The sequence below is a fragment of the Oryx dammah genome, unplaced genomic scaffold (genome assembly GCF_014754425.2).
Source record: "Oryx dammah isolate SB20612 unplaced genomic scaffold, SCBI_Odam_1.1 HiC_scaffold_2, whole genome shotgun sequence".
Lineage (NCBI taxonomy): Eukaryota > Metazoa > Chordata > Mammalia > Artiodactyla > Bovidae > Oryx > Oryx dammah.
Window position 1 is genome coordinate 167,755,146 of NW_024070186.1, and position 8,929 is coordinate 167,764,074.

An 8,929-nucleotide genomic window follows, 5' to 3' on the forward strand; every position below is an offset into this window, starting at 1 on the left:
GACAAGAATACTAGAGTGGGTTGCCATTTCCTTCTCCAGGGGCTCTTCCCAACCCAGGGATCGAACCCACTTCTCCTGCATTGGCGGGCAGATTGTTTGCCACCGTGTCACCTGGGAATGAGAATCCCAGGGACGGGGAAGCCTGGTAGGCTGCCGTCTGTGGGGTCACACAGAGTCGGACAGGACTGAAGCGACTTAGCAGTAGCAGCAGCAGCTATATGTATTTTACCACAATTAAAATTAAAAACAAACAAAAAGAAACAGACTGTCCCTTCTGTTCTCTTTGGGGAAGACTCTTAAAGAAGGTCCAATATTAGAATATCAGAAATGGAAGAGATCTTAGAGGACATCTGGTCTACCCTGGCAATTCATAGATTAAAGATTCTGAAGTTCATCCTGGAGCAGTGATGGACCTCAGGACCCTCAAGACCACACAGCAATTTAGACAGAATTTCACCCTCTAACAATGGCTCTTGGTCCTGATGAGGGAGAGGTACAGGTCTTGTGTCTTTTCACAGTAATGATCTCTTGGACCTGGGCACCCTCAATTTATATGCAGCCACCAGACATGTTTTGTTTGGCTGTATTGTGTTTAATATTCAAAATTAATTGCGAGCATTTAAAGTCAGGCAAATTCTGGGATTTCCCTAGCAGTCCAGTGGTTAAGATAGGACTTCCTATGCAGGGTGTGAGTTTGATCCCTGTTTAGGGAATTAAGGTCCTACATGCTGTGGGGTGTGCAGCCAAAAAAAAAAAAAAATAAATAAATAAATAAAATCAAGCAAATTCACATAAATATCCAGATTTCCAGCATCTTCTAACAGAAAGTTCTGACAGCGTTGGGCCCATATTCCCACATGGCAGTAATGGGAGATGATAAGGACTGGGTTCTTCCCAGTTCTCAATAGTCCCCACCCCTTCCCACTGGCCACTTATCCTCAGGCATCTGTTGTTTTTCTAATGTTCAGCCTGCTTTTGTCATTTCTCCTGCCTGCCTGCCCTGGGGAGGCAGGAGGATTGGCAGCCCTGCTTCAGCCTGGACTGGAGGACTCTGGGTCTCTGAACATTTTTCCTAGGTGCATTTCAGCTGCTGGATGGAGTACAGTTGGCCCTTTGTGTCTGCAGTTTATCCGCATCTGTGGGTTCAACTAATCATGGATCAAAACTGTTGCAGGAAGGGGGACCTCTTCCAGGGACCGCAAGTGGGCTCTTGTCTAACACTCAGAAGTGTTAGTCCAAGGAGACTCACGTGCTGACAAGGCAAGAGACTTTACTGGGAAGGGGTGCCCAGGTGGAGAGCAGTAGGGGAAGGGAACTCAGGAGGACTGCTCTGCCACGTGGCTTGCAGTCTCAGGTTTTATGGTGATGAAATTAGTTTCGGGTTGTGTTTGGCCAATCATTCTGACTCATGGTCCTTCCTGGTGGTGCACGCCTTGTTCAGCCAAGATGGATACCAGAGAGAAGGATTCTGAGAAGTGGTCGGACACGTGGCATCTCCTTTTGACTTTTCCCAAACTCTTCTGGTTGGTGATAGCATATTAGTTCCATGTTCCTTACCAGGACCTCCTGTCATAAAACAACTCACACAAATGGTTACTATGGTGCCTGGCCAGGGTGGGTGGTTTCAGTCAGTGTGCTTCACCTAACAAAACTATCTGGGGTGGGACTTCCCTGGTGGTCCACACTTCTAATGCAGGGGGTGTGGATTCAATCCCTGGTTGGGGAGCTAAGCTCCCATACACCTCTCTGTGTGGCCAAAAGCAAGACAAAACAAAAAGCTATTTTTTGGGGAAAAAAATCCAGATAGTTCCAAAAAACAAAAACAAAACTTGAATTTGCCTCATGCTTTGGCAACCATTTACACAGCATTCATGTTGTATTAGATTTTATAAGTAATCAAGAGATGATTTAAAGTATATGGGAGGATGTACGTTGGTTACATGCAAATATTATACCATTTTACATAAGGACTTGAGCATCCATGGATTTTGGTATCTGAGGGGCAGTGCCCTTTGGTCCTGGAAGCAGTCCCCCTTGGATAACGAGGGATGACTGTACACCTGGAGTTCTGTTTATCTTATCCATTTCAGCTCCACCTACACTGTGGCCCCAAGATATTGTGGACTAACTTTGGCTGAAGAACTTGCTTCTCTGTGGTGCCTTGCCTTTAAGAAATGTTCCCATTTTACAGATGGGGAAGCTGTAAGAGAAACAAACAGGGATGTGTCCAGAGAAGAAAGTCACTTGAAGGCTTGGCACTGTGTGTGAATGGTTGCAGGCTTAGAGTGGTACCTCCACGCAATGGGATATTATTCAGCTATAGAAAGGAATAAAGTTCTGATACATGCCACAGTGTGGATGCACCTTGAAAACACAATGCCAACGAAAAGACACGTTTCGTATGACTTGACTTATATGAGGTACTTAGAAGAGGCAAATTCATAGAGACAGAAAGTAGAACAGAGGTTACCAAGGACTGGAGGGAAGCAGGGATGAGAAGATATTATTAAATGAACATAGAGTTTCTGTTAGATGTGGTGAACAATTTTGGAAAAAGAAAGTGATTATGGTTGTAGGACATGCTGAATATAATTAATGCCACAGCATGGTTCACTTAAAAATGGTTAAAATGGTACATTTTATGTTATATACATTTTATCACAATAAACACAATAAGGAAATAACAGAGAAAAATGTTAACATCTGCAAGAAGTTACATGTGGTGTTGCTGCATCTTTCTCTAAATACAGAGACAGAGAATGTATTTCTCTAAATACAGATATGGTACTAAATACAGAGAAACAGGAATAAACATTTTTAAAAGTTTTGTTATCATCTAGGACACCACTGAGAAATGAGTGGCCATTCGATTCCTACTCTTGACAACAACAACAACTCATTCCTCACACAGCAGTTCACCTGTTGTGCCCCTGTCCTTTGCACTCCCAGAATTTTGCATTCACAGCATTTAGTAAGTTGCAGTGTATCGTCTTTCAGGGTGATGATCTGATTAATGTGTTTTCTCACTTGGTTATAAGCATCACAGCATCATGAGGGTAGGAATCGGGCCTGGTTTTTGGTTCAGCATTATATCCCCAGTGCTTAGCCCAGGGCCTGGCATATAGTTAGGATCTCAACAGATATTTCATGAATGAAAAGACTAGAAGTTTACTCTTTGTGACCCCATGGACTGTAGCCTACCAGGCTCCTCCCTCCATGGGATTCTCCAGGCAAGAGTACTGGAGTGGGTTGCCATTTCCTTCTCCAATAAAGAAGGTGTACTGAAGGTCAAAGTGTCACCAGGGAAGACACATATTCTGTAGCTGCCATGTTGCCCAGAGGGTACTTCTGCTATGATTCATGTGGCTTGGGGTTATTCTCCATTTTTGCTAGCCAGAGTTTCTTTCTACTGTTTGGAACCAAAAAACAAAACAAAACAAAACAAAAAACACCTTCCATTATATAATCTCCCTGAGCCTGAGTTTCTTTACCTGTAAAATAGAGGTAATAATAGCTTGCCACTGTTGGGACAATTGTGCTTCGTTGTATCTGACTGTTTGCAACCCCATGGACTATAGCCCGCCAGGCTCCTCAGTTCATGGGATTGTCCTGGAAAGAATACTGGAGTGGGTTGCCATTTCCTCCTCCAGGGGACCTTTCCCACCCAAGGATCAAACCCGTGTTCCTGCATTGCAGGTAGATTCTTTACCACTGAGCCACCTGGGAAGTCCAGTAATGGAAGGTACTAATTAGTACCTTCCATGTATTCATTTTAATAAGGATTACATCAATGAACTCAGTGTTCACCAAGATGATGAGAGAAAAGGAGGAGAAAGATGGTACCAAGTGTATTTCCTATCCTGCTGTAACAAATTACTACATATTAAATGGCTTAAAACAACCACATTTATTCTCGTATAGGTCTGGAGATGGAAAGTCTGAATTGGGTCAGCAGGGCTGCCTTCCTTCTGGAGATTCTAGAGAAGAATCCATTGCCTTACCTTTTCTAGAGTTGCCCTTTCTTTCTAAAGGTCACCTGCATTCCTTGGCCCATGATCCCCCATCATTCCAACCTCTGTTCCTGTTGGGATCCCTCCTTCTCTGCCTCTTACCCTCTTGTCTCTCTCATATAAGGACGCTTGTGACTGCAATGAGCCCATCTGGAGAGTCTGTGATGGTCTCTCCATCACAAGATGCTTAACTCAATCTGCAGACTCATTTTGCCAAGTGCCTTTTGTTATGTAAGGTATCATTTTTTTCTTTGGAGGGCTGTTATGCAGCCTACCACTCCATGTGTCTGAAGTTTTGATTTGTAACTGTTTATGTGGTTATAAATATTCCAAGATTCCAAGAAAAATAAGTTATCTTCCCTGACTTCAATGCTTACAATACTCTTGGGGAAACGAACCATTTACCAGTCCGTGAAGCCCCAGGCAGTGCTCAATGCTGCCCTGAGAGGTGATGGTGATGTTTTGAGAATATGAAGATGAATGTAAGGATCCTTTGTTTCACTGGGTATCTCCTCTGCTCAGACCTGCAGCTTACAACCTCAATAGGCTGTGCCTGCTCAGATTCTGGGGGCCACCTTCCCAGGAAAGATGATGGGAGTGTTGTCTCCTGGAAGTGTGTGACACAGCATTCCTACCTTCTCCTCACAGGAAGTGGGAACTTTGGGAAAGGCAAGGTGGAATCTCTTCACTAGATCAGCAGATGTCTTTACTTTCTATTTTTGTAGATTCCTGTGGTCTGCATGTCTGTGTTTTCCCCAAATCCACATGTTGAAATCCTAACCCTAAATGTGACAGCATCAGATGTAGGGTGTTTGGGAGGTGCGTAAGTCACGAGGGCAGAGCCCTTCTGAATGAGATTAGTGCTCTTCTACAAGAGTGCCACAGTGGATAATAACCTGCCTGCCAATGCAGGGGACACAAGTTCGATCCCTGGTCCGGGAAGATTCCATGTGCAGCGGAGCAACTAAGCCCGTGGGCCACAACTACTGAGCCCTCACACCTAGAGTCCGTGCTCCCCAACAAGAGAAGCCACCACAGTGAGAAGCCCGTGCCCTGCAATGGATAGTAGCCTCTGCTTGCCACAACTAGAGAAAGCCCGTGGGCAGCAACAAAGACCCAGGACAAACATAAATAAATAAATATTTTAAAAATTAAATAAAAAAAAAAGAAGAGTTGCCAAAGAGCTCCTCTCTCCCCTTGGGCCTTGTGAGGCCACAGCAGCAACTCTGCACCACTTACCTGCTCACGTTGGTCCCCTGATCTTGGACTTACAGCCTCTAGAACTGTGAGTGCTGCATTTCTGCTGTTTATAATGCACCCAGTCTGCGGTATTTTTGCTATAGCAGCCCTAAAAGACTGAGACTCTGATGATTTGGTAAATTTCATGTGTACCCTATGACCCTTAGCATTAATTTGGCTTAGGGTCAGACAGGTAAATTGATGGTTAAAAAGAGGTAAGTGTCAAGGGGGGAAGGCATGTCCCCCTCCTCCAACTTCCCAGAGCCCTGGAGAAATTGTGTCAGTTAGAAATAGGACAGGATGGTCCGAAGAGCAAGAAATTGGCTGCTGGATCACCCAGGGTGATGCAGTGGGCGTTATTCCTGGAAAGCAGGAAACCACGCCCTTCTCTCATCAAGATAGCAAAGCCCCACTGCCAACAGAGATAAAGACAGTCTGTGAGCAATTTAACTGGGGTGCTTCAAGGGGGCCCACCACCGTGCATCCAGATAGATGTCACTCAGCTTCCGAGCCCTCAGGTAGCTGACTCTGCGTCTGGCATGTGGCTAGAATGAGTTAGGTCGTTCATTGGTGAGTTGTTAGTTTTTCAACTGGCATCTGTCCTGGGACCTGGTCCATGAACTCTGCTTTCCTGGAATAAAAATTGTGATGTGTGTCTCAGTAAGGATTACTTGATACGTGTGAGCTCTGTGCAAAATACGAAGGTTTTAAAACTCACTTATACGTCAAATTAAAAAAAAATTTATTATGTGTTTATTCATTTGGCCTTGTTGGGTCTTTGTTGCTGCATGCAGACTTTTTCCCCTAATTGCAGCGAGCAGGAGCTTCTCTCTAGTTGCGGTGCGCAGGCTTCTCATTGTGGTGGCTTCTCTTGTTGCAGAGCTCAGCCTCTCGGACGCCTGGGCTTCAGTCGTTGTGGCCCACGGGCTTAGTTGCTCCGCATCAGGTGGGATCTTCCTGGAGCAGGGATCAAACCCGTGTCTCCTGCATGGGCAGGTGGATTCTTTACCATTGAGCCACCAGGGAAGCCCTTATTGTGGTTTTGATTTGCAGTTCCTTGATGGTTAATGATGTTGGGCATCTTTTCTTGTGCTTATTGGCTATTTGTATATCTTCCTTGGAGAAACATCTGTTCAGATCCTTTGCCCATTTTGTAATGAGTATATTCAATCTTGAAGGCTCTCCTAAATGATTACATACAGCAGCCACTATAGAATAGTGATTCATTGTGGGTGCTCTGCTGTTGGTGGCCTCAATTTGAATCTCACTTTGGCCACGTATTAGTACATGACCTTGACCATTCTCTCCAGACCTCAGTTTTTCCTGTCCTATTGGGATAGAAATATTAGTGACTTCTTAACGTTGTTGTAAGGATTAAAAAGGCAGCACATATCAAAGGCTTAGTAAGAATTAATAAGGACTCAGTAAATATTATTAATACCCATAATGGAAATAACATTAACACTTACCAAGCATACAACATCTCATTTCATCTACACAGCAATCTTGCAAAATAGTTTTAATCATCTCCATTTTACAAGCAAGGAAACTGACGCTCAGGGAGATGAGGCAATGTGTCCCCGGCTACACAGCTGGTAAGAGACCGAGCAGATTCCTACCTGGATCTGAATGACTGCAGTACTGTGCCATGCTTAGTCACTCAGTCATGTCAGGCTCTTTGTGACCCCCTGGACTGTAGCCTGCCAGGCTCCTCTGTCCATGGAGATTCTCCAGGCAAGAACATTGGAGTGGGTTGCCATTTCCTCTTCCAGGGGATCTTTCCAACCCAGGGATTGAACCCAGGTCTCCCAAATTGCCAGCGGATTCTTTACCATCTGAGCCACCAGGGAAGCCCATATATTTATATGGTGGCTTCTGATTTTCCACCTTTAATATGAGAGAGGTTGCTCTGGTTTATGGAGGGAGATGCCTCCACCGTAGTGGCCCTGATTGGAGCAGGACTTTGTGACTTCCAACACAGTAACTGACTGAAGGGCCCTCCTCAAATGTTAGTCTCCAGAAAGGTTTTAGGTTCCTGCTATTCAAGTGCAATTGTCATTAAGCAAATACTGTCGGAAAAGAATCAGTCTTTTGGCTCTCTGAGCAGCACAAGAATAAGAGCCTTATGAAAGGTGGTAAAAAGGGAGCCAAGATGAAAGCGGTCGACCCATTTTTTAAGAAAGATTGGTATGATGTGAAAGCACCAGCTGTGTTCAGTGTAAGAAATATTGGGACAACATTTGTCATGAGACCTCAAGGAACCAAAATCGTATCTGATGGCCTCAAGCGTTGTGTTTTTGAAGTGACCCTTGTTGATCTGTAGGATGATGAATTTGCATTGAGAAAATTCAGACTCATTACTGAGGATGTTCAGGGCAAAAACAGGCATGCCTAATTTCCATGGCCTGGATCTCATCATTGACAAAATATGCTCCATGGTTAAAAAAATGGCAGACCATGATTAAAGCTCATGTTAATGTCAAGATTATCGATGGTTATTTGCTTCATCTGTTCTGTGTGGGTTTTACTAAAAAATGCAACAATCAGATTTGGAAGGCTCCTATGCCCAGCACCAAAAGGTCCACGAGACCTGCAAGAGGTTGATGGAAATCATGGCCTGAGAGGTGCAGATAAATGACTTGAAAAAGGTGGTCAATAAATTGATTCCAGGGCTTCCTTTTTGGTGCAATGGCTAAGAATCTGCCTGCTAATGCAGGGGCACCAGTTCAATCCCTGGTCAGGGAAGATCCCACATACCGCAGGGCAACTACTGAGCCTGCACTCTGGAGTCCCATAAGCCGCAACTACTGAGCCCATGTGCTGCAACTCCTGAAGCCCGTGCACCTAGAGCCTGTGCTCCGCAACGAGAAGCCTCCACAATGAGGAACTCCACATGCTGCAGTGAAGAGTAGCCCCCGCTCGCCACAGCTAGAGAAAGCCCGAGTGTAACAATGAAGACCAGCACAGCCAAAACTACCATACATAAATAAATAATTTTAAAAATACATTGATTCCAGACAGCATTGGAAGAAACACAGAAAATTCTTGCCAACTTTTCCACTCCTTGATGTATCTGTTAGGAAAGTAAAAATGCTGAAGAAGCCCAAATTTGAATTAGAAAAACTCATGATGCTGCACGGTGAAGGTAGGTAGCAGTTTTGGAAAAGCTACTGGGCATGAGACAGGTAGTAAAGCTGAACAAACTGATGGATATGAGCCACCTCTCCAATATTTTTTTTTTAATTCAGACTTTTAATGGAGACAAATAAAAGGTATTGTTTGTGACATTTTTTGCGGTCATTCTTTTTAGATAATCTGACAGCTTGTTGAATTATGTGTTCTGATTTGATAGTAATGTGAATTTTTCTGGGGAAAAAAAAAAGGAATCAGAGAAGAACATAGTCATGAAATCATCACCAGCTTATTTGGACAGAGAAAAACTATAGCATCCCATGGCCAAGGATGTGTTCATTTCACTTTGGGCAGGTTTTTGAGTCGGAGGATCTTTTCGTACAACCCTGGCAAGCTTTCCCTGTTTAGCATGGCTTCTCCTTCAAGAATCACAGAGCTAACCGGAAAAGGATGTAAGACAAGGATCTATGGAGGCTCCCTCTTTTCCCAGAACCACTATTTAAGATTCTTGTGTAGTTCCCTATAGTGACATTAGGTGTCACCTTTGA

The 8,929-nt window shown here is 44.2% G+C and overlaps 1 pseudogene; it reads left to right on the top strand.

Annotated features, from left to right (window-relative positions):
• Positions 1-466: 466 nt before the first annotated feature.
• LOC120882465 lies at positions 467-7,945 on the top strand (annotated as a pseudogene).
• Positions 7,946-8,929: the final 984 nt, after the last annotated feature.